At 39.9% G+C, this 26,674-nt stretch overlaps 1 long non-coding RNA gene across 6 annotated transcripts; it reads left to right on the forward strand.

Annotated features, from left to right (window-relative positions):
- Positions 1-7: 7 nt before the first annotated feature.
- Positions 8-25,374, forward strand: LOC139748334 (uncharacterized). 6 transcript variants are annotated; one of them, XR_011712633.1, is made up of 5 exons: positions 8-159; positions 2,243-2,419; positions 5,822-6,004; positions 18,189-18,456; positions 20,320-25,374. It is a non-coding gene; the product is annotated as an uncharacterized lncRNA (long non-coding RNA). The 6 variants fall into 6 exon arrangements; XR_011712637.1 differs by having other exon boundaries at positions 18,215-18,456; XR_011712634.1 differs by having other exon boundaries at positions 5,822-6,008; positions 18,189-25,374.
- Positions 25,375-26,674: the final 1,300 nt, after the last annotated feature.

The following is a 26,674-nucleotide window of genomic DNA, read 5'->3' on the forward strand; positions in this document are numbered from 1 at the left end:
TACCTCCGCCTGGTGGTCTCTCATTGGTCACTGGGGATTAAATGGACGACACCTTCTCTGCCAAGTGATACAAACATGTAGGAAAAGAGTTGCCTGAATATTGTGAAATATCTCGTATTCCAAGTTGTAACGAAGTGATTTGACGTGACGTGCATGAAGGTGAGTTACTGAATGTCTTGGATGGGTAGAGAAAGTTGATGGGATATTGAGAGTATGGTGTTAATGGAAGAAACAATTAACAAAGGCAGAGATTGTCAACAGAAAATGCTTTCCATAAGCTCAAGCCATGTTCATTGTACCATGTTTATGTAGTTTATCCTTCTGAGAGGTTCAATGGATTAAAATCTGTTTATAAGTGTTTAGATGTTAGTTGTGGTACAGAAATATAATGTCGTTAAATGTAGACATTTGTTTAAGGGTTTGGATGAGTGCATTGGCCTAATGTCGAGGAATGCATGTTGAATTTTTTATATGATTTGTATTAGCAGCATTGTTCACAGGAGCTATTTTGTAGATTATTTACTTGTGCAAATTTATTGATTTATCAACTCATGGGAAAAGCTAGAAAAGAAATGATTGTGGCATCTTTATCAACCCCACCATATGACTTCTGCAGATCCGTAAATGCCACATACAAATCCATCTAATTGTTCTAAATATTTCTCACACTTTGTACATTCTTTAAGGCACACACCTGATCCACGTATCCTCTACCACATTTGAAACCACGCTGCTGCTCCCCAATCTGATGCTCTGTACATGCCTTCATCGTCTCAATCTATATAGACTTTGCTATAGAATTTACTAGGTATACTGAAACTTGTACGTCTGTAGTTTGAACATCATATTTATCCCCCTTCCCTTTACATAATGGCACTATCCATGCATTCTGCCAGTCCTCAGGCACCTTACCATGATCCATACTGACCAACCGGTTAACAACACAGTCACCCCTGTAGTAAATACCATCCACTCCAGTTGCCTTTCCGCATTTCATTTTAGGCTAGGCTTTCATAACCTCCTCACCCTTCACCAGACAGCTCTCCATGACTCTCTCACATCACATACCACCCCAACCAAAATATTTTTTCTATCAGCAAATTTACTTAAGGTGCTGGTTATTCCCATATCCAAATTGCTGAAATACATAACGAACACAGGCGGTCTCAAGACTGACCCCGGAGGAACACCACTGGTTACATAGCCCCAGTCCGATGTAACTCCATTTATGCCTACCCTCTGTTGTCTCAGTGAGCCACAACCTAATATTATTAATTACACAACCCTCAATGACGTGCCGCTATTTTTCTGAAGCAGACGTTCATGAGATACACTGACAAAAGCCTTACTTAAGTCTTTGTATTTAATATCATAACTCTTACCATGATCAGTAATTTCAAATACTTTATGAAAGGGGAGAAGGTTACTGAGACATGACTTCCCTTTTGCAAACCCATGTTGAGAATACCTAATGAGATCATGATTCACCATGTTCCCTTATTTTGTTCGCTATAATTGATTTCATAAATTTCGCCAGAGTAGATGTCAAGCTGATAGGACGAAAATTAGAGGCAATGGATCTATCCCCTTTCTTCAAACTGGAAACAGTTGCTGTTCTCCATTGCTTAGGAATTATGCCTGATTCCAGAGACTCTTTAAACATTTAAAAGCAAAGCACTTCCTCACAATCTTTCGAGACCCTCACATAAATACCATCTGGCCCAGGATTCTTGTTTATTTTTAATCAGTTTGTAAATATTGAATTTATTGATTTTTTTTATATCGCATAGCCTCCTGCTTTCATCCCTCCTGCAAAATTCCCCTGGAATCAGAAAGTTAGTATTCTCTCCCTGCATAAATGATTGATATGAGGTGATTGTTTAAAACTTCTCATATTTCAATCTCTGTCAACTAATCTACCAGAATGCAATTTGATAGGTCCAAATTTCTTCATAACCTTTGTTCTGTATACTTGAAAAAAATCCCTTGCCATTGTTTTTTTGCTTCATTAGCTATCTTAATTTCATAACTTCTCTTAGCCCTCTAATCTCTGATTTTACCATTCTCCTACTTTGCGGTAGCTATTCAGTAAACTGTTTCCCACCATCTTACCTTGTACAAGCCCTTCTTCTGTCCTATAAGGTGTTTTATTTTATTATTTAGCCATTTTAGGGTCATTATTGTTAGTCATGTATTGCATGTATGGAATATTCAATTCTTGTCACTTTTTCAATGTTACCAGGAACCTTTCTACGGAAACCTCCATGGTGTTATTTGTCTCGCCTGCCTCGCCACACTTGACCTGAGACCACTGCCAAGCTGATCCGAGTCACCTGACTGATCTGACCCCACACCACCTGCACTGCTTGATCCATCTGACCTCACCCCACGTTCATTGGTCCCACTCAACACGAGCGAGGTATCTTATGTAGCCTCACAAAGATGGCCTCATGAAAGTTGAGAACAAACATTTCGTTCTCATTCCTATTCACATCCTTCATTATAATGAATCTTATTTCCTTGTGGTACCTATTATCTATCTGTCCCCCCCATCCCTCAACTTCATGTATAAGGTGTTTGCATTAGTCAGTAACAAATCTAAAATGTTATCATTTCAGGGTTTTGAGCCTTGCAAGTCACTAAATGGTACATTGTTGTTTATGATTACTTTATGCACATATTACCATTATGTACACTTTTATTTGTTATGCTTTGTCGCTGTCTCCCATGTTAGTGAGGTAACGTAAGGAAACAGACGAAAGAATGGCCCAACCCATCCACATACACATGTATGTATATATGAATTCACATACGCAAATATACATACCTATACATTTCAATGTATATATACATATATATACACATACATATTCATACTTGCTGTCTTCATCCATTCTCGTTGCCACCCCGCCATGCATATAATGGCACCCCCCTCCCCCCACGCGTGCGAGGTATCATTAGGAAAAGACAACAAAGGCCACATTTATTCATGCTCAGTCCCTAGCTATTGTGTATAATGCACTGAAAATGCAGCTCCTTTTCCACGTCCAGGCCCCACAAAACATTCATGGTTTACCCCAGAGGCTTCACATGCCCTGGTTCAATCCATTGACAGCATGTCAACCCTGATATACCACATCATTCCAATTCACTGTATTTCTTGCATGCCTTTCACCCTCCTGTATGTTCAGGCTCCGATTGCTCAAAATCTATTTCACTCCATCATCCCACCTCCAATTTGGTCTCCTACTTCTCTTCACTCCCTCCACCTCTGACACATATATCCTCTTTGTCAATCTTTCCTCACTTGTTCTCTCCAAGTGACCAAACCATTTCAATACACCCTCTTCTGCTCTTTCAACCACACACTTTGTATTACCACACATCTCTCTTATCCTTTCATTACTTACTTGATCAAACCACCTCACACCACATATTGTCTTCCGTACAACCCTATCTATTACCCACGCCTTGCAACCATATTACATTGTTGGCACCACTATTCCTTCAAACATACCCGTTTTTGCTCTCTGAGATAACGTTCTTGCCTTCCACACTTTCTTCAAGGCTTCCAAAACCTTAGCCCCCTTCCCCACCCTGTGAGTCACTTCTGCTTCCATGGTTCCATTCACTGCTAAATCCACTCCCAGACATCTAAAACACTTCACTTACTCCAGTTTTTCTACATATATATACAAGTACATATGTATTTATACTTGAGAATTGCTTTTGAAGTGGCTGTCACTGAAAAAAGTACAGATAATGATCAAGGCAACACTTTAGCAGCCAACCAAGTGCCAGAATAATAGCAAGGGAGTTCAAAATAGGTAAGCAAACATTGGGACTTAATTTGTCAAGGTATTACTTGGCAGGGAGCCAATGACCAGGAGGTATATCAGGAGGATTAATGACATCTGATTAGTGAGCCAACACTTTTGTGGTTGTCAAGCAAAGGCATATCTCAGGTAGGGCAGGTGCCTTGGGTGTCACTCAACAGGTTTGTTTTTTGACATATGCTACCTGATTGACATTTTTAACTGTTTAGTTTTGTGAGATAAAAAAAGAAACTCTCCTACTATTCAATTATAGCAATATTTTGCTACTATCAGTTCTGTTACTGCTTCTACATTACAGTTTTGATCAAACAAGTCTTTAAGAGTTTATATGAATTTATTTGGCCTAACTCCTCAACAGTTTATGATTATTTATTTATTTTGCTTTGTCGCTGTCTCCCACATTAGCGAGGTAGCGCAAGGAAACAGGCATAAGAATGGCCCAACCCACCCGCATACACATTTATATACATACACGTCCACACACGCAAATATACATACCTATACATCTCAATGTATACATATATATACACACACAGACATATACATATATACACGTGTACATAATTCATAGTCTGCCTTTATTCATTCCCATCGCCACCCTGCCACACATGAAATAACAACCCCCTCCCCCTTCATGTGCGTGAGGTAGCGCTAGGGAAAGACAACAAAGGCCATTTTCGTTCACACTCGGTCTCTAGCTCCCTTTCCACATCTAGGCCCCACAGAACTTTCCATGGTTTACCCAAGACACTTCACATGCCCTGGTTCAATCCACTGACAGCACGTCGACCCCGGTATACCACATTGTTCCAAGTCACTCTATTCCTTGCATGCCTTTCACCCTCCTGCATGTTCAGGCCCTGATCACTCAAAATCTTTTTCACTCCATCTTTCCACCTCCAATTTGGTCTTCCACTTCTCGTTCCCTCCACGTCTGACACATATATCCTCTTGGTCAATCCTTCCTCACTCATTCTCTCCATGTGACCATTTCAAAACACCCTCTTCTGCTCTCTCAACCACACTCTTTATATTACCACACCTCTCTCTTACCCTTTTATTACTTACTTGATCAAACCACTTCACACCACATATTGTCCTCAAAACGTCTCATTTCCAGCACATCCACCCTCCTCCACACAACTCTATCTATAGCCCATGCCTCGCAACCATATAACATTGTTGGAACCACTATTCCTTCAAACATACTCATTTTTGCTTTCCGAGATAATGTTTTCAACTTCCATACATTCTTCAATGCTCCCAGAACTTTTGCCCCCTCCCCCACTCGATGATTCACTTCTGCTTCAATGGTTCCATATGCTGCCAAATCCACTCCCAGATATCTAAAACACTTCATTTCCTCCAGTTTTTCTCCATTCAAACTTACCTCCCAATTGACTTGTCCCTCAACCCTACTGTGCCTAATAACCTTGCTCTTATTCACATTTACTCTCACCTTCCTTCTTTCACACACTTTACCAAACTCAGTCACCAGCCTCTGCAGTTTCTCACACGAATCAGCCACCAGCGCTGTATCATCAGCGAACAACAACTGACTCATTTCCCAAGCTTTCTCATCCACAACAGATTGCATACTTGCCCCTCTTCCCAAAACTCTATTATAATTACACTGTATATATTTTTATGTACATCCACTGTATGTACATTTTAAATCAAACCCATTGAGTCTGTTCAGTACATTTTTCTTAATATGACAAATATCATTTGGATTATGGTTTGTTTTGTTCAAAATATTCTCTTGGCTAATTTAGGATTAGATAAAGATTTTGGCAGTATGTCTGGATCTGTTCTAGTTCTAGGTAGTAATTGGCAGGGCCTGCAGAATCTGAGACTTAGTGGTGGTATGACTATGAAGTAAAATTTAACTATCGAACCAAATATCTTGAATTTGCTTCTGTAAAAGATACCACTTAGTACAAATAAGAATGTTCTTATTGAAAAGTGTTACATCTTTATTTTAGGTAATTTTAAGGAGACTGTGAAACATTTTTTCACAAGGAAGTGGAGCTGAAGGGCGAAAGAGATGAAATATAGAGGCAGAGGAAGCCAAAAAAATCAGCCAAGTTCTTCATGCCCTTCTTTGAAATGCCTGGATCAAGTAGTTTGACAAGTTTCATGGAGACACCTGCACCTGCTACAAAATTGTTGGTATCTGAAGATGGATTGAGTACTATTGTGTCACAAGCTGAAGGGGAAGTAAAGTCAGATATAAATGAGTATGATGAGGTTAAGAGTGAGGGTGCCAGAGAAAATGTTAACATGACAGGAAGGGAAGACCACATAATGGAGTTGGTGATGATGAATGATTTTTTTTTTATTCAGTATACTTAATTACGGGAGACAGTGACTAGGTATATTATTTTATCATACTTTGTCGCCGTCTCCCGTGTTAGCGAGGTAGCGCAAGAAAACAGATGAAAGAATTGGGCCATTCTTTCGTCTGTTTCCTTGTGCTACCTCACTAATGCAGGAGGCGGCGACAAAGTATAGTAAAACAATATACCTAGTTACTGTCTCCCGCATTAGCAAGGTAGTGCAAGGAAACAGACAAAAGAATGGCCCAACCCACCCACATACACATGTATATACATAAATGCTCATGCTCATATACATACCTATGCATTTCAACATTTACATACATGTACATACACAGACATATACATTTATGCACATGTACATATTCATACTTGCTGCCTTCATCCATTCCTGTCGCCACCCCGCCACACATGAAATGGCATCCCAATCCCCACACGTGTATGAGGTAGCGCTAGGAAAAGACAACAAAGTCTCTAGCTGTCATGTGTAATGCACTGAAACCATAGCTCCCTTTCTACATCTAGGCCCCAGAAAACTTTCCATGGTTTACCCCAGACGCTTCACATTCCTTGGTTCAATCCATTGACAGCACTTCAGCCCTGGTATACCACATCGTTCCAGTTCACTCTATTCCTTGCACACCTTTCACACCTTTCACTCTCCTGTATGTTCAGGCCCCGATTGCTTAAAATCTTTTTCACTCCATCCTTCCATCTTCAATTTGGTCTCCCACTTCTCGTTCCCTCCACCTCTGACACATATCCTCTTTGTCAATCTTTTCTCACTCCTGTGACCAAACTATTCCAATACACCCTCTTCTGCTCTCTCAACCACACTTTTTATTACAGCACATCTCTTTTACCCTTTCATTGCTTACTCAATCAAACCACCTCACACCACATATTGTCCTCGAACATCTCATTTCCAACACATCCACCCTCCTCTGCACAACCCTCTCTATAGCCCATGCCTCCCAACCATATAACATTGTTGGAACCATTATTCCTTCAAACATACCCATTTTCGCTCTCTTGAGATAACATTCTCGCCTTCTATGCATTCTTCAACACTTGCAGAACCTTTGCTCCCTCCCCACCCTGTGACTCACTTCCGCTTCCATGGTTCCATCTGCTACTAAATCCACTCCCACATATCTAAAGCACTTCACTTCCTCCAGTTTTTCTCCATTCAAACTTACCTCCCAAATTATTTGTCCCTTAACCCTACTGAACCTAATAACCTCTTATTCACATTTACTATCAGCTTTCTTTCACACACTTTACCAAACTCAGTCAGCAACTTCTGCAGTTTCTCACTCGAATCAGCCACCAGCACTGTATCATCAGCGAACAACAACTGACTCACTTCCCAAGCCCTCTCATCCATAGCAGACTGCATACTTGCCCCTCTCTCCAAAACTTGCATTCACCTCACTAACAGCCCCATCCATAAGCAAATTAAACAACCATGGAGACATCACACACCCCTGCCGCAAACCAGCATTCACTGGGAACCAATCAGGACTTTCTTCCTACTCATACACATGCCTTACATCCTTGATAAAAGCTTTTCACTGCTTCTTGTGACTTACCTCCTACATTATATACTCTTAATACCTTCCACACAGCATCTCTGTCAACCCTATCATATGCCCTCTCCAGATCCGTAAATGCTTCATACAAGTCCATCTGTTTTTCTAAGTATTTCTAAGCTTTTCTAAGTATTTCTCACATACATTCTTCAAAGCAAACACCTGATCCACACATCCTCTACCACTTCTGAAACCACACTGCTCTTCCCCAATCTGTTGCTCTGTACATGCCTTTACCCTCTCAGTCAATACCCTCCCATATAATTTCCCAGGAATACTCAATAAACTTGTGCCTCTTTAATTTAAACGCTCACCTTCATCCCCTTTGCCTTTGTACAAATGCACTATGCATGCATTCTGCCAATCCTATGGCACTTCACCATGAACCATACATTCAATATCCTTACCAGCCAGTCAACAGCACAGTCACCCCCCTATTTAATAAATTCCACTGCAATACGATCTAAACCCGCCACCTTGCCAGCTTTCATCTTCTGCAAAGCTTTTACTACCTCTTCTCTGTTTACCAAACCATTCTTCCTGACCTCACTTCACACACCACCTCAACCAAAACACCCTATATCTGCCACTATATCATCAAACATTCAACAAACATTCAAAATACTCACTCCATCTCCTCACTTCACCTTTACTTGTTATTACCTCCCCATTATCCCTCTTCACCGATGTTCTCATTTGTTCCCTTGTCTTACGCACTTTATTTAACTCCTTCCAAAACATCTTTTTATTCTGTCTGAAATTTAATGATACATTCTCACCCCAACTCTCATTTGCCCTCTTTTTTACCTCTTGCACCTTTCTCTTGACTTCCTGCCATTTTCTTTTATACATCTCTGAGTCATTTGCACTAATTCTCTGCAAAAATTGTCCAAACGCTTTTCTCTTTCACTGACAATCTTACTTCATCTCACCACTCTGTACCCTTTCTAATATGCCCATCTCCCACCTTTCTCATGCCACAAGCATCTTTTGCACAAGCCATCACTGCTTCTCTAAATACATCCCATTCCTCCCCCACTTTCCTTACGTCATTTGCTCTCACCTTTTTCCATTCTGCACTCACTCTCTCCTGGTACTTTCTCACATGTCTCCTTTTCAAGCTTGCTCACTTTCACCACTCTCTTCACCCCAACATTCTCTCTTCTTTTCTGTAAACCTCTACAAATCTTCACCTTCACCTCCACAAGATAATGATCAGACATCCCTCCAGTTGCCCTTCTCAGCACATTAACATCCAAAAGTCTATTTCATGTGCCTGTCAATTAACACATAATCCAATAATGCTATCTCTCATACTTACATATGTATACTTGTGTATATCTCTATAAACCAGATATTCCCAATCACCAGTCCTTTTTCAGCTAACAAATCTACAAGTTCCTCACCATTTCCATTGCAACACTGAACATCCCATTGTACACCAATTATACCCTCAATTGCCACAGTACTTGCCTATGCATTCAAATCACATATCACTATAACCCAGTCTCGTGCATCAAAGCTGCTAACACACACACTCAGCTGCTCCCAAAACACTTGCTTCTCATGATCTTTCTTCTCATGACCAGGTGCAGAGGTGCCAATCATCACCCATCTCTTTCCATCCACTTTCGGTTTTACCCATACCAATCTAGAGTTTACTTTCTTACACTCTATCACATACTCCCACATCTGCTTCAGGAGTAGTGCTACTTCTTCCTTAGCTCTTGTCCTCTCACTAGCCCCTGACTTTACTCCCAAGACATTCCCAAACCACTCTTCCCCTTTACCCTTGAGCTTCGTTTCACTCAGAGCCAAGACATCCAGGTTCCTTTTCTCAAACATACTACCTATCTCACCTTTTTTCTCATCTTGGTTACATCCACACTTGTTTAGACACCCTAATCTGAGCCTTTGAAGAGAATGGGCACTCCCTGCATGACTCCTCCTTCTGTTTCCCCTTTTAGAAAGTTGAAATACAGGGAGGGGAATGTATTAACAAAAATATACCTGACAAGATTGAACCTGAACACACTGAACCTATTGAAAAGGATGGTGTCAAAGAGGCTTGAACTGCCATACCAGAATTAATTAAACATGACATTGGACTTCTGAAGTTTGACAAGGATACTGGAAAAGCAAATCTGTGTGATGCATTAAGAACAGAAATTATAAGGTTGGGTTCAAAGTATTTCCAGAACAGTGAGGGGCCTTTCCTACCAACAAACAACTGCTCAATGAACAAAACTTGGTTCAAGAGAAAACTGGGGAATGGTCATAGAAAGGAAGTGACTCGCTCATGGCTGGTCTATTCCCTTCTTAAAAGTCAGCATTTTCCATCTGTTGTCTTCCCAATTCTAGATCAGACTATCATTCCTCATTGGAGCAAGAAAATGGATTCAGCCAGTGGAAAGCACTTGAAAGGTTTAGTGTTCATGAAAATGCTAAGAATCACTAGTAGTGCTTCACCCAATGGAAGGAAATTTAGTTGAGAACAGAGTTAGTGACATGGAACTTCATTCACAGATTGAGAAGGAAAAGCAGAAGTGGCATGATATTTTGACAAGAATCCTTCACTGCAACTCATAACCTGGATTTGCGAGGACACAGAGAGTCACTTTAGCTAGACGATGATCATGACGCCAGTGTGGGAAATTTTCTTGGCTTAGGGAAACTACTGGCCATTTTTGATGCTGTCATGAAAGAACTCTTGACTTAGGTGAAAAGTCATGCTGGATCCACATCTTATCTTTCACCAAGTGTCCAGAATGAATTCATTCACCTGATGGCATCCACTGTTCACCAGAGTTTACGTAGAAGCATTTGTGGAGCCAAGTACTATGGGATCATGTTCATCTTGACTCCTGATGAAGCACACCGTGAGCAGATGTCAGAAGTAGTGAGGTACATGGAAGTTGAACTTGAGGGGAAAGTAGTCTGTGTTAAAGAGTCCTTCCTTGGTTTTATCCACATAAGCCAGAATGATGCTGAGAGCTTGGTTAAAGACATCTTGAAACAGCTATAGAAAGATGAAATGGAGCTACAAGATTGTCAGTCACAGTGCTGTGACAAATGCTGCTGTGATGGCTGGGCACAGAAGTGGTGTCCAACAAAGAATAAGTGAGAAAAACAAGCTGGCGGTGTATGTCAATAGTGATAATTACTGGCTCAACTTGGCAGGTGTTCTTGCAGCTAAGGAGGATCCAATGGTGGTCACTTTTTTAGAACCATCCAAGCTCTCTATGTGTTTTTCTCATTCAACACAGTGTTGGGAAAAACTCAGAAATACTCTCCTTGTGGTTGTTAAGTAAGAGTCTGAAACTAGGTGGAGTGCAAGGACAGAAGCAGTAAACCCCATCAACAAGTACCTTAAGGAGATAATGCAAGTTCTCCAGGATATGAAAGACATCAAAAATTAGACCAGTGAAACAAGAAGTGAGGCAAGGCAGCTGTATAACCCCATGTTGAGTCTTGATTTTCTGACTTTGTTAGGATTTGGGGACAAAATACTCAATTGCATTGATCTTATTCAAAAGAGGCTACAGGATCCTAGCATGAACTTTCATGATGCTGACCTGGATTTAAAAGCCCTTCGAGATCATTTTGATGATAAACGAGAAGTGTGGGTCTGTGAGTCACTCAAAGAAGGACTTAATCTCTGTCAAGAATGGAATATTGAAGTAGAAAAACGTCGGAGAATAAAGAAAGAAATGGCAGATGGGAACTCGAGATATTGGGTTAACAGACAAGAAGGAAATTGAAAGTCATGAAGGTAACACTTGACCGTCTTCACAGAGAAATGGATGAAAGGTTCACTCGTTAGCTTGACAGATGCCAAGTTTGGGTTCCTTCTCGATGTCAAGGGACTGTGTTACAGTGTTGACAGCAATGACTTAAAGAAGAAGTTTTAAGGTTTATGTGAATTGTATAACTCTGGTATTGATGGACAGCAGCTATATGAAAAAATTTTGGATTACAGAATGCTGCTGTCAAGTCGCACCAACATAAAGATAACTTGACCTGAGGAACTTCTCAGATTCATTGTTCAGTATTGAGATGACTGTGTCTTTCCTAATCTTTGCATTTCTATTCAGATAATGCTAACCATTGCAGTTTCCATTGCCAGCTGTGAGATCATTTATTTGTATGAAACTAATACTGTCATATCGGAGAGCTTCTATGAGTCAAGACAGACTCTGCAGTCTTGCTCTGCTCAGTGCAGAAAGAGAAGAAACTGAGAAAACTGACTTCGAAAGTTTGAGCTTATCATAGACCAGTTCGCATCAGTAAAAGCATGTAAGGTGCAGTTGCAGTTTTCATCTTTAGTCTTGATTTGTTAATTAATGAGCTGTTGATTTGATCTGAAAGGAAATGAAAAATTGAATGAGTTACGAGAGTGGAAATATGAGTACATGTTTTTAGAACACCCTATATTTTTATTTGAATGGAAGCAGAAGTGAATCATAGGGTGGAGGAGGGGGCGAAATTTCTGGAGTGTTGAAGAATGTGTGGAAGTCGAGAACATTATCTCAGAAAGCAAAAATGGGTATGTTCGAAGGAATAGTGGTTCCAACAATGTTATATGGTTGCGAGGCGTGGGCTATGGATAGAGTTGTGCGGAGTAGGGTGGATGTGCTGGAAATGAGATGTTTGAGGACAATATGTGAAGTGGTTTGATCGAATAAGTAATGATAGGGTAAGAGAGATGTGTGGTAATAAAAAGAGTGTGGTTGAGAGAGCAGAAGGTGGTGTTTTTAAATGGTTTGGTCACATGGAGAGAATGAGTGAGGAAAGATTGACCAAGAGGATATATGTGTCAGAGATGGAGGGAATTAGGAGAAGTGGGAGACCAAATTGGAGGTGGAAAGATGGAGTGAAAAAGATTTTGAGTGATTGGAGCCTGAACATGCAGGAGGGTGAAAGGCGTGCAAGGAATAGAGTGAATTGGAACGATGTGGTATACCGGGGTCGACGTGCTGTCAATGGATTGAACCAGGGCATGTGAAGCGTCTGGGGTAACCCATGGAAAGTTCAGTGGGGCTTGGATGTGGAAAGGGAGCTGTGGTTTCGGTTCATTATTACATGACAGCTAGAGACTGAGTGTGAACGAATGGGGCCTTTGTTGTCTTTTCCTAGCGCTACCTCGCACACATGAGGGGGAAGGGGGATGTTATTGCATGTGTGGCGAGGTGGTGATGGGAATAAATAAAGGCAGACAGTATGAATTATGTACATGTGTATATATGTATATGTCTGTGTGTGTGTGTATATATATGTGTACATTGAGATGTATAGGTATGTATATTTGCGTGTGTGGACGTGTATGTATATACATGTGTATGTGGGTGGGTTGGGCCATTCTTTCGTCTGTTTCCTTGTGCTACCTCGCTAATGCGGGAGACAGTGACAAAGCAAAATAAATAAATATATATATTTTTTTGGCAGATATAGGGTGTTTTGGTTGAGGTGGTGTGCAAATTGAGAGGGTTAGGGAAAATGATTTGGTAAACAGAGAAGAGGTAGTAAAAGCTTTGCAGAAGATGAAAGCTGGCAAGGCAGCAGGTTTGGATGGTATTGCAGTGGAATTTATTAAAAAAGGGGATGACTGTATTATTGACTGGTTGGTAAGGTTATTTAATGTATGTATGACTCATGGTGAGGTGCCTGAGGATTGGCGGAATGCGTGCATAGTGCCACTGTACAAAGGCAAAGGGGGTAAGAGTGAGTGCTCAAATTACAGAGGTATAAGTTTGTTGAGTATTCCTGGTAAATTATATGGGAGGGTATTGATTGAGAGGGTGAAGGCATGTACAGAGCATTAGATTGGGGAAGAGCAGTGTGGTTTCAGAAGTGGTAGAGGATGTGTGGATCAGGTGTTTGCTTTGAAGAATGTATGTGAGAAATACTTAGAAAAGCAAATGGATTTGTATGTAGCATTTATGGATCTGGAGAAGGCATATGATAGAGTTGATAGAGATGCTCTGTGGAAGGTATTAAGAATATATGGTGTGGGAGGCAAGTTGTTAGAAGCAGTGAAAAGTTTTTATCGAGGATGTAAGGCATGTGTACGTGTAGGAAGAGAGGAAAGTGATTGGTTCTCAGTGAATGTAGGTTTGCGGCAGGGGTGTGTGATGTCTCCATGGTTGTTTAATTTGTTTATGGATGGGGTTGTTAGGGAGGTGAATGCAAGAGTTTTGGAAAGAGGAGCAAGTATGAAACATACATACAGAAACATACATACAAATCCATTTGCTTTTCTAAGTATTTCTCACATACATTCTTCAAAGCAAACACCTGATCCACACATCCTCTACCACTTCTGAAACCACACTGCTCTTCCCCAATCTAATGCTCTGTACATGCCTTCACCCTCTCAATCAATACCCTCCCATATAATTTACCAGGAATACTCAACAAACTTATACCTCTGTAATTTGAGCACTCACTCTTATCCCCTTTGCCTTTGTACAATGGCACTATGCACGCATTCCGCCAATCCTCAGGCACCTCACCATGAGTCATACATACATTAAATAACCTTACCAACCAGTCAACAATACAGTCACCCCCTTTTTTAATAAATTCCACTGCAATACCATCCAAACCTGCTGCCTTGCCGGCTTTCATCTTCCGCAAAGCTTTTACTACCTCTTCTCTGTTTACCAACTCATTTTCCCTTACCCTCGCACTTTGCACACCACCTCGACCAAAACACCCTATATCTGCCACTCTATCATCAAACACATTCAACAAACCTTCAAAATACTCACTCCATCTCCTTCTCACATCACCACTACTTGTTATCACCTCCCCATTTGCGCCCTTCACTGAAGTTCCCATTTGCTCCCTTGTCTTACGCACTTTATTTACCTCCTTCCAGAACATCTTTTTATTCTCCCTAAAATTTAATGATACTCTCTCACCCTAACTCTCATTTGCCCTTTTTTTCACCTCTTGCACCTTTCTCTTGACCTCCTGTCTCTTTCTTTTATACGTCTCCCACTCAATTTCATTTTTTCCCTGCAAAAATCGTCGGCAAATGCCTCTCTCTTCTCTTTCACTAATACTCTTACTTCTTCATCCCACCATTCACTACCCTTTCTAATCAACCCACCTCCCACTCTTCTCATGCCACAAGCATCTTTTGCGCAATCCATCACTGATTCCCTAAATACATCCCATTCCTCCCCCACTCCCCTTACTTCCATTGTTCTCACCTTTTTCCATTCTGTACTCAGTCTCTCGTGGCTTCCTCACACAAGTCTCCTTCCCAAGCTCACTTACTCTCACCACCCTCTTCACCCCAACATTCACTCTTCTTTTCTGAAAACCCATACAAATCTTCACCTTAGCCTCCACAAGATAATGATCAGACATCCCTCCAGTTGCACCTCTCAGCACATTAACATCCAAAAGTCTCTCTTTCGCGCGGCTGTCAATTAACACGTAATCCAATAACGCTCTCTGGCCATCTCTCCTACTTACATAAGTATACTTATGTATATCTCGCTTTTTAAACCAGGTATTCCCAATCATCAGTCCTTTTTCAGCACATAAATCTACAAGCTCTTCACCATTTCCATTTACAACACTGAACACCCCATGTATACCAATTATTCCCCCAACTGCCACATTACTCACCTTTGCATTCAAATCACCCAACACTATAACCCGGTCTCGTGCATCAAAACCACTAACACACTCATTCAGCTGCTCCCAAAAACACTTGCCTCTCATGATCTTTCTTCTCATGCCCAGGTGTATATGCACCAATAATCACCCATGTCTCTCCATCAACTTTCAGTTTTACCCATATTAATCGAGAAAAAAAAAAAAAAAGAATATATATATATATATATATATATATATATATATATATATATATATATATATATATATATATATCGCCGTTCTTCGTCTCTTTCCTGGCACTGCCTTGCTGATGCAGGAAACAGTGATTATGTGTAATAATGAATGAATTAAATGATTTTTACTATTACAAATTATGGAAGTACAATAAAGATGTAAGAGACAAGATAAAATAATAGAAAGTAATTGTATTCAAGAACAGAAAAATGAAAGCCAGCGGTTTGGATGGTATTGCAGTGGAATTTATTAAGAAAGGGGGTGACTGTATTGTTGACTGGTTGGTAAGGTTATTTAATGTATGTATGATTCATGGTGAGGTGCCTGAGGATTAGCGGAATGCTTGCATAGTGCCATTGTACAAAGGCAAAGGGGACAAAGGTGAGTGCTCAAATTACAGAGGTATAAGTTTGTTAAGTATTCCTGGTAAATTATATGGGAGGGTATTGATTGAGAGGGTGAAGGCATGTACAGAGCATCAGATTGGGGAAGAGCAGTGTGGTGTCAGAAGTGGTAGAGGATGTGTGGATCAGGTGTTTGCTTTGAAGAATGTATGTGAGAAATACTTAGGAAAGCAAATGGATTTGTATGTAGCATTAATGGATCTGGAGAAGGCATATGATAGAGTTGATAGAGATGCTCTGTGGAAGGTATTAAGAATATATGGTGTGGGAGGCAAGTTGTTAGAAGCAGTGAAAAGTTTTTATCGAGGATGTAAGGCATGTGTACGTGTAGGAAGAGAGGAAAGTGATTGGTTCTCAGTGAATGTAGGTTTGCAGCAGGGGTGTGTGATGTCTCCATGGTTGTTTAATTTGTATATGGATGGGGTTGTTAGGGAGGTGAATGCAAGAGGTTTGGAAAGAGTGGCAAGTATGCAGTCTGCTGTGGATGAGAGAGCTTGGGAAGTGAGTCAGTTGTTGTTCGCTGATGATACAGCACTGGTGGCTGATTCATGTGAGAAACTGCAGAAGCTGGTGACTGAGTTTGGTAAAGTGTGTGAAAGAAGAAAGTTAAGAGTAAATGTGAATGAGAGCAAGGTTATTAGGTACAGTAGGGTTGAGGGTCAAGTCAATTGGGAGGTAAATTTGAATGGAGAAAAACTGGAGGAAGTAAAGTGTTTTAGATATCTGGGAGTGGATTTGGCAGCGGATGGAACCATGGAAGCAGAAGTGAATCATAGGGTGGGGGAGGGGGCGATAATTCTGGGAGCATTGAAGAATGTGTGAAAGTTGAGAACATTATCTCGGAAAGCAAAAATGGGTATATTTGAAGGAATAGTAGGTTCCAACAATGTTTTATGGTTGCGAGGTGTAGGCTATGGATAGAGTTGTGTGCAGGAGGGTGGATGTGCTGGAAATGAGATGTTTGAGGACAGTATGTGGTGTGAAGTGGTTTGATCGAGTAAGTAATAGCAGGGTAAGAGAGATGTGTGGTAATAAAAAGAGTGTGGTTGAGAGAGCAGAAGAGGGTGTTTTGAAATGGTTTGGGCACATGGAGAGAATGAGTGAGGAAAGTTTGACCAAGAGGATATATGTGTCAGAGGTGGAGGGAATGAGGATAAGTGGGAGACCAAATTGGAGGTGGAAAGATGGAGTGAAAAAGATTTTGAGTGATCGGGGCCTGAATATGCAGGAGGGTGAAAGGCGTGCAAGGAATAGAGTGAATTGGAACGATGTGGTATACCGGGGTCGACGTGCTGTCAATGGATTGAACCAGGGCATGTGAAGCGTCTGAAGTAAACCATGGAAAGTTCTGTGGGGCCTGGATGTGGAAAGGGAGCTGTTTTTTCAGTGCATTATTACATGACAGCTAGAGACTGAGTGTATATGAATGTGGCCTTTGTTGTCTTTTCCTAGCATGACCTCACACACATGATGGGGAGGGGGTTGTTATTTTGTGTGGCGAGGTAGCGATGGGAATGAATAATGGCAGACAGTATGAATTATGTACATGTGTATATATGTATATGTCTGTGTGTGTGTATATATATATGTATACGTTGAGATGTATGGGTATGTATATTTGCGTGTGTGGACATGTATGTATATACATGTGTATGTGGGTGGGTTGGGCTATTCTTTCGTTTGTTTCCTTGCGCTACCTCGCTAACCCGGGAGACAGTGACAAAGCAAAATAAAAAGCAAATAAAAGTTTACAAGCTGTAGATCTCTCCCAATAAAATGGCCTCTTGAATAAGACATGATTCAACACTGTTGGGTAAATCTATAATGTTAATCTGTACACATCTCAGTTATTTCATATACTTATGTATAAAACTGAGGCCAATATATTTGCCTAAGATTTGTTAAGTAGAGGGAGATCAGTGTATTAAGAGTAAATTGTATTTTTATGTTCAGGAGAGCACATGCTTATTTTTGCTGTTGTAAATATGTTTTTTATAACTTTTTACCACTGTTTGGTATTTGACCAAATCTATAAGAAAGAAAAGGGTTATATGTATATAATTTTGGCCATCAGCTGTCAGGAGATGTTAGCCAGATAAGGGAATCTGTGTCTAACCCAAATTTCTCTGTTAACAGAAGATATTATTTCAGAGTTACCTGTTTTAATGGGCCTACAGGCTGATTATACACCCTTTAATGTAAGGGGTGGAGAAAGTACGTAACAGGGGACCTGTCTGGGATGTGAATATGTGAAACCTACAGTCCAGGAAGGATGATGTGAAACCAACTGTCCAGGATGTGAAACCTTGTGTACTCGGAGCTGAAACCAAGTGTATGTAATTCAAGTTGCATCAAAGTGTTGTGAGGTAGTACTCTACTGTGCTCTATTGAGATATACGGAAGAGATTTCTCTAAACAAGTAAGTGTTCATACTTGTAAATATCATTTGTTTAAACATGGTAGACAACGTTAGGAAGTTTAGTGAAACCCAGTGTAATAAAGATGAACTGAACCAAGGGGCAGCTAATTATGAACTTTCTCTGAGGACACATGTCAAAAGTGACATGCAGAGAGAATTAATTGATCAGTTGGTGTCCTTGTCAGTACTGAAAGAACCTCAAGATGTTGTTAATAGTGGGGATGAGGGACAGCTCAGTTAAAAAGTGGCAGTAGAGAGATTGAGGTTAGAGTTTTAACTTAAGAAAATGCAACTAGAGGCAGAAAAAGAGAATACAGGTAGAGGCAGAGAGAGAGAGAATACTGGCAGACACAGAAAAAGAGAGAATTCAGGCTGATAAAGAGTTAAGACATTTGCATTTAGAAATAGAGAGAACAGATACAGTACAAGAAAAATTGGAGATAAAAGATGATAGAGTAAGTAAGTTACCTGAGTTTATAGAAGAAGCCAAGGACTTCTTTATTCGGTTTGAAAAACTTGCAACTATTAAAGAATGGGATGAAATTGACTGGGGCAATGTTGATGGACATTAAATTTATGGGTAAGGCTAGAGAGGTGTATGAATGTCTTAGCATAATGAAATTGGATGCAGAAGCCTACAGGAGAGGGTTTAGGGACGTCAAGAAAATTAGTGGACGAATTCATCTTGAGATGGCTAGAGTGTGTGGAATGACATTTGATAGGTGGTGTAAGCCTGAGGAGGCAGAGACAAAAGGGGAACAGACAACTAATCCTGTTGGAACAGATCAAAAGCGGTATATCACCTGAAATATTTGAAATATGCAAGAGTAGAGTGAAAAATGTGATGGAAACAGCCAGGATGGCTGACCAGTTAGAATTAACTAATAAATATTGTAAGAAAGAAATAACAAGGAAACAAGGTATAATAAGACAGAGTAATAAGGGAGAATTATGAGAAACCTTATAAGTATACACATTCTTCAGTGTTAAACAGCCTAGTCAACATTATTTTGTGGAAGTTCCACATAACTATGAGCCACAAAACAATGTAGGAAATATATTCCAAAGACAAAAATGATACCGGTATTCAGGGCTTCAGTTTAGTCAACCCTTATGTTAATAATCAAGAGAGACCACCCATGAAATGTTTGGGATATGGAGAATTTGGTCATGCTAAATATCAATGTCAAAAACCCCAAAGTCTATAGGATTAACTGTTGCTTGGGAACAGAAACATGATATCAATAAAGTAAGAAGTAATGAGTATAATGTGAATAAACCAAGATCTGCAATTTATGAGCCATATATTACTGAAGGAAAGGTTGGAATTAAAGGTAGTCCTGAGAAGAAAAGTTTGATACAGATATTGGAGCAAGTCAAAGTTTAGTTCTGAAATGTGTATTAGAGCGGACAAAGGGGTCTTACTCGGGAAAAAATAAATGTAAAAGGGTTATGGTTAGGCAAGCCTATCCTATTGCATTATATAAATCTTGAGAGTGGATTTCTGAGTGGCTGTGTAAAAGATGGGATATGTGACAAATTTTCTGTGCCTGGAGTACACATGCTATTGGGGAATGGTTTGACTGAAAAATTTGTGACAGCCTATTATGAGCAGTAATCCATTTGATGTAGAGACTGTTGTAAAGGTGAACCGCATGACTTAAAACTAGAAAGTCAGACTGAGAGAAATGTACATTGTAATGAAATTGTTTATCCAGCTTGTGTTGTAACCAGGTCAATGTTAGAGAGAAGTTGAATATGATTTAGGTGAATTATTTAATGAAGAGTGTGTGACTAGAGATCATACAGTAGAATTTGGAAATGAGAAGAGTACTGTTGAATTGAAAATTTCTGTATTTCCAGATTTTGTTGTGGACAAGGAAGAGTTGACAGAGTTACAGAAGGGTAATGAGAGTTTCAAAGAATGCTGGAGTGAAGCTGCTATAAATGGGAGTGAGGGTGATGTGTCAGTTGGATTTGATGTACACAATGGTATGTTAATGAGAAAGTGGATGTCTGCCTATGTTTCAGCATATGATAACTAGGAGGTCAGAAAGCAGATTGTTGTTCCAAAGAACAATATGTTATTGCTTTATCTCATAGTTATTTTTTGTCTGGACATTTGGGAGTTAGGAAGACAAGTGATAGATTAACTCTATTGGCCAAATAAGAAGAAAGATGTATCCCTGTATTGTAAGACTTGTGAAATATGTCAGTGAGTAGGTAAAGCCAATCAGACTATACAGCCAGCAACATTGCAGACAATTCCTTCATTTTGTAAACCTTTTAGCAAACTTGTAATTGATTGTGTAGGTCCTCTACCTAAAGCATGTAAAGGAAATTGGTATATATTGACTATAATGTGTTCATCTACCAGATTTCCAGAAGCAGTGCGATTACAAAGCATACATTCTGAAAATATTGTAAGAGAGGTAACAAAATATTTCTCCTGGGTGGGTCTTCCTGAAATTATTGTCAGACTAGGGAAGTAATTTCACTTCAGGAATGTTCAAGAAAATATTAAAGGGTGTTGAATAAAGTGCATAAGACAAGAGAACAAATGGAAGCAATAGTGAATGGGTCTAATGGGGAGGTAATAACAAGTAGTGGTGACGTGAGGAGATGGAGTGAATATTTTTAAGGCTTATTGAATGTGTTAGATGATAGGGTGGCAGATATAGGGTGTTTTGGTCGAGGTGGTGTGCGAAGTGAGAGGGTCGGGAAGAATGGTAAACAGAGAAGAGGTAGTGAAAGCTTTGCAGAAGATGAAAGCCAGCAAGATGGTGGGTTTGGATGGTATTGCTGTGGAATATATTAAAAAAAGGGGTGACTGTGTTGTTGACTGGTTGGTGAGGGTATTCAATGTACCTGAAGTACCTTAGGATTGGCGGAATGCATGCATAGTGCCATTGTACAAAGGCAAAGGGGATAAGGGTGAGTGTTCAAATTACAGAGGTATAAGTTTGTTGAGTATTCCTGGGAAATTATATGGGAGGGTATTGGTTGAGAGGGTGAAGGCATGTGCAGAGCATCAGATTGGGGAAGAGCAGTGTGGTTTCAGAAGTGGTAGAGGATGTGTGGATCAGGTGTTTGCTTTGAAGAATGTATGTGAGAAATACTTAGAAAAACAAATGAATTTGTATGTAGCATTTATGGATCTGGAGAAGGCATATGATAGAGTTGATAGAGATGCTCTGTGGAAGGTATTAAGAGTATATAGTGTGGGAGGCAAGTTGGTAGAAGCAGTGAAAAGTTTTTATGGAGGATGTAAGGCATGTGTATGAGTAGGAAGAGAGGAAAGTGATCGGTTCCCAGTGAATGTAGGTTTGCGGCAGGGGTGTGTAATGTCTCCATGGTTGTTTAATTTCTTTATGGATGGGGTTGTTAGGGGAATGAATGCGAGTTTTGGAGAGAGGGGCAAGTATGCATTCTGTTGTGGATGAGAGGGCTTGGGATGTGAGTTGGTTGTTGTTCGCTGATGATACAGCGCTGGTGGCTGATTCGGGTGAGAAACTGCTGAAGCTGGTGACTGAGTTTGGTAAAGTGTGTGAAAGAAGAAAGCTGAGAGTAAATGTGAATAAGAGCAAGGTTATTAGGTACAGTAGGGTTGAGGGTCAAGTCAATTGGGAGGTAAGTTTGAATGGAGAAAAACTGGAGGAAGTGAAGTGTTTTAGATGTCTGGGAGTGGATTTGGCGTGGGATGGAACCATAGAAGTGGAAGTGAGTCAAAGGGTGGGGAGGGGGCGAAGGTTCTGGGAGTGTTGAAGAATGTTTGGAAGTCGAGAACATTATCTCGGAAAGCAAAAATGGGTATGTTTGAAAGAATAGTGGTTCCAACAATGCTATATGGTTGCAAGGCGTGGGCAATAGGTAGGGTTGTGCAGAGGAGGGTGGATGTGTTGGAAATGAGATGTTTGAGGACAATATGTGGTGTGAGATGTTTTGCTCAAATAAGTAATGAAAGGGTAAGAGAGGTGTTGAAAGGGTAAGAGAGAGGTGTGGTAATAAAAAAAAGTGTGGTTGAGAGAGCAGAAGAGGGTGTATTGAAATGGTTTGGTCACATGGATATCTATGTCAAAGGTAGAGGGAACGAGGAGAAGTGGGAGACCAGATTGGAGATGGAAGGATGGAGTGAAAAAATTTTGAGCGATCGGGGCCTGAACATGCAGGAGGTTGAAAGGCGTGCAAGGAATAGAATGAATTGGAATGAAGTGGTATACCAGCATCAATGTGCCGTCAATGGATTGAACCAGGGCATGTTAAGCATCTGGGGTAAACCATGGAAAGTTCTGTAGGGCCTGGATGTGGAAAGGGAGCTGTGGTGTCGGTGCATTATACATAACAGCAAAGACTGAGTGTGAATGAATGTGGACTTTGTTTTTTCTTAGCGCTATCTCACGCGCATGCAGGGGGAGGGGGGTGTCATTTCATGTACGGCGGGTTGGCGACTGGGATGAATAAAGGCAGCAAATATGAATCATGTACATGTGTATATATGTCTGTGTATGTATATATATGGATATGTTGAAATGTATAGGTATGTATATGTGCATGTGTGGACATGTTTGTATATTCATGTGTATGTGGGTGGGCACTGGGCTATTCTTTTATCTGTTTGTTTGCACTAACTCGTTAATGCGGGAGACAGCAACAAAGTATAATAGATAAAGAAAATATACATATAACACATAAGATGTCAAGTGCTTATCACCCACAGAGGCAAGGAGATGTGGAGAGATTCCATCAGACTGAAAAATACTTTGAGGATGTATTGTGAGGACTTTTCATTAGACTGGGATAAGGGCCTGCCTTTAGTATTGTTTGCTATTAGAGATTCAGTACACGAGTTTACAGGTTTTAGTCCATTTGAGGTAGTGTATGGACATGAAATAAGAGGTCCACTGAGTATGTTGAAAGAGAAATGGTTAGCGAAGCGTGATTCTCCTGGATTATTGAAGTATGTGTCAAATTTTAAAAGCAGATTGTGTAGGGCTAGAGAGATTGCTGAAAAAATTTGAAAGTGTCAAGAAGATATGAAGGTATGATGTGACAAAAAATCTAGAAGCAGAGAGTTCAAACTAGGTGATTGAGTGTTTGCATTATTGCCTCAGACAGGAAATCCTCTAAGAGCAAGATTTTATGGTCCCTGGGTTATTGAGAAAAGAGTGGATGATTTGAACTACATTGTGAATACTCCAGAAAGATGCAAGCCAAGCCAGTTGTGTCACATAAACATGATAAAACCTATCATGTTAAAAATTGTGCAAAGGATGATGAGGTTACAAATGTGTATTGTGCTTGTGTCATGTCTGATGATGCAGAGGAAGTGAATGAAAGTGAGAATATAATGTTTGAGATGTGAAGGCAAGCTGTTAAAAAATTCAGATGTGTAAGATAATTTGAAAAAAGTTTGATCATTTAGAAACTGAAAGATGAGATTGTACAAATAATGAATGAGTTTAGGTGTTTGTTTCTGATGTTCCAAGGAGAATTGATGTATTACAGCATGATGTTGATATTGACAGTGCAACACCTGTCAAGTAGCACCCATGTAGAGTGAATCCTAAGATGAGAGATAATGAGAAAAGAAGTTCAATATATGCTTGACAATGATCTGATTGAAAAAGTAATAGTTCTTGGAGTTCACTTATGTGTTGATTACTAAACCTGATGTTATTTCCTATAGATTTTGTCCTGGTTTCAGAAAGGTAAATAAGATCACTAAAGCTGACTTGTATCCTACTCCAAGAGTGGATCAGATAGGAGATGCTAATTTTGTAACTAAGTTATTCTTATTGAAAGGGTACTGGGAAGTACCTTTGAAAGAGCAAACGAAATTTCTGCATTTGTAACTATGGATGGTTTGTACTGGTATAAAGTGTTGCCCTTTGGTATGAATAAAAGTGGTAGTACTTTCCATAGATTAGTAAATCAAGTTTTGTGTTATGTTAAAGATTGTTTATAGAGATGATATAGTGTTGTATTAAAAAACTTAGGAAGAACATTTTTATTTAATGAGGGAAGTGGTTAATAGCTTGGGCTAAGCAAATCTAACTGTAAACCTTGTAAAGAGTGAATTCACCAGAGCAACTGTTGAATATATAGGTTATGTTGTTTGTCAGGGATGCTAAGGTGGAAAGTATAGTAAAATTTCCAGCACCCACAAAGAAGAAAGAAGTATTGAGATTTCTGGGTATGGCTGGATATTATTGTAGGTTTTGTAAAAATTTTCAACCATGCTAAACCAACTTATTGTCAAAGAAAGTCAAATTTGTATGGAGATATCAATGTGATGATGTTTTTAAGAAACTGAAGCAGATACTTGTATGTAAACCCTTACTTTCTACTTCAAAATATGATAGACAATTTACATTGTATGTAGACACTCAAGATTTTGGAGATGGTGGAGTTTTGATGCAGGAGAAAGATGATATTGATTTTACAATTTACTTTTTCAAGAGGTTTCTGTCATATCAGAAAAACTACAGTACTACTGAAAAGGAAACTTTGGCCTTGATTTTATGTTTGAATCATCTTGATGTTTATTTGAGAGGAGCAGGTTGGCCGATCCAAGTGTTTAAGGATCACAATCCCCTTATATTTTTGCATATGATAAAAAATGTAAACCAATGTTTAACAAGTTGGAGTCTTTTGTTACAAGATTATAATTTGATTATTAAGCATGTAAGAGGAAATGAGAATGTAGCTGATGTATTGTCTTGTATACTAGTTAGTCATGAGTCAACTTGTGGCTGACTCATGCCTCCTTTGGGAGATGGATTTTAGTTATCTCTCCTCTTTACCAATAATTGTTTTAGTTATTCATTATATCTTAATCAGTTTTCTTTAAGGAATGATATGTTTAGTTTGCTAAGTTACAATATCCAGGGTGCATTATATTCTTTTGAAAAATCTTATTGTATGTTATGAAATTTTATTTACTAGATTGTAAATAGATTAGTGAAAAGTTTTTGCCAAGGATGTAAGACGTGTACGAGTAGGAAGAGAGGAAAGTGATTGGTTCCCAGTGAATGTCGGTTTGCAGCAAGGGTGCGTAATGTCTCTATGGTTGTTTAATTTGTTTATGGGTGGGGTGGTTAGGGAGGTGAATGCAACAGTTTTGGAGAAAAGGGCAAGTATGTAGTCTGTTGTGGATGAAAGAAGAAAGTTAAGAGTAAATGTGAATAAGAGCAAGGTTATTAGGTTCACTAGAGTTGAGGGACAGGTTGATTGGGAGGTAAGTTTGAATGGAGAAAAACTGGAGGAAGTGAAGTACTTTAGATACCTGTAAGTGGCCTTAGCAGCAGATGGAACCATGGAAGTGGAAGTGAGATGCAGGGTGGGGGAGGGGGCAAAGGTTCTGGGAGTGTTGAGAATGTGTGGAAGGCAAGAATGTTACCTTGGATAGCAAAATTGGGTATTTTTGAAGGAACAGTGGTTCGAACAATGTTATATGGTTGTGAGGCATGAGCTATAGATAAGGTTGTGCGGAAGGGGGTGGATGTGTTAGAAATGAAATGTTTCAGGACAGTGTGGTCTGATGTGGTTTGCTCGAGTAAGTAATGAAAGGATATGTGAGATGTGTGGTAATAAGAGTGTGGTTGAGAGATCATAAGAGGGTATGTTGAAATGGTTTGGACACAAGGAGAGAGTGAGTAAGGAAAGATTGACAAAGAGGATATATGTATCATAGGTGGAGGGAAGAAGGAGAAACAGGAGACCAAATTGGAGGTGGAAGGATGGAGTGAAAAAGATTTTGAGCTATCAGGGCCTGATCATACAGGAGGGTGAAAGGTGTACAAGGAATAGATTGGAACGACGTGGTATACTGGGGTTGACATGCTTTCAATGGATTGAACCAGGGCATGTGAAGCGTCTGGGGTAAACCATGGAAAATTCAGTGGCCTTTCAACCTCCTATATGTTCAGGCCCTGATTGCTCAAAATCTTTTCACTCCATCCTTCCACCTCCAGTTTGGTCTTTGTCACTCCTCTTTGTCAATCTTTGCTCACTCATTCTCTCCATGTGACCAAACCATTTTAATACATCCTCTAATGCTCTCTCAACCACACTCTTTTTATTACCACACATCTCTCTTACCCTTTCATTACTTACTCGATCAAGCCACCTCACACCACATATTGCCCTCAAACATCTCATTTCCAACACATCCACCCTCCTCCATACAACCCTATCTATAGCCCATGCCTCCCAACCA

The sequence above is a fragment of the Panulirus ornatus genome, chromosome 73 (assembly GCF_036320965.1).
Source record: "Panulirus ornatus isolate Po-2019 chromosome 73, ASM3632096v1, whole genome shotgun sequence".
Taxonomy (NCBI): domain Eukaryota; kingdom Metazoa; phylum Arthropoda; class Malacostraca; order Decapoda; family Palinuridae; genus Panulirus; species Panulirus ornatus.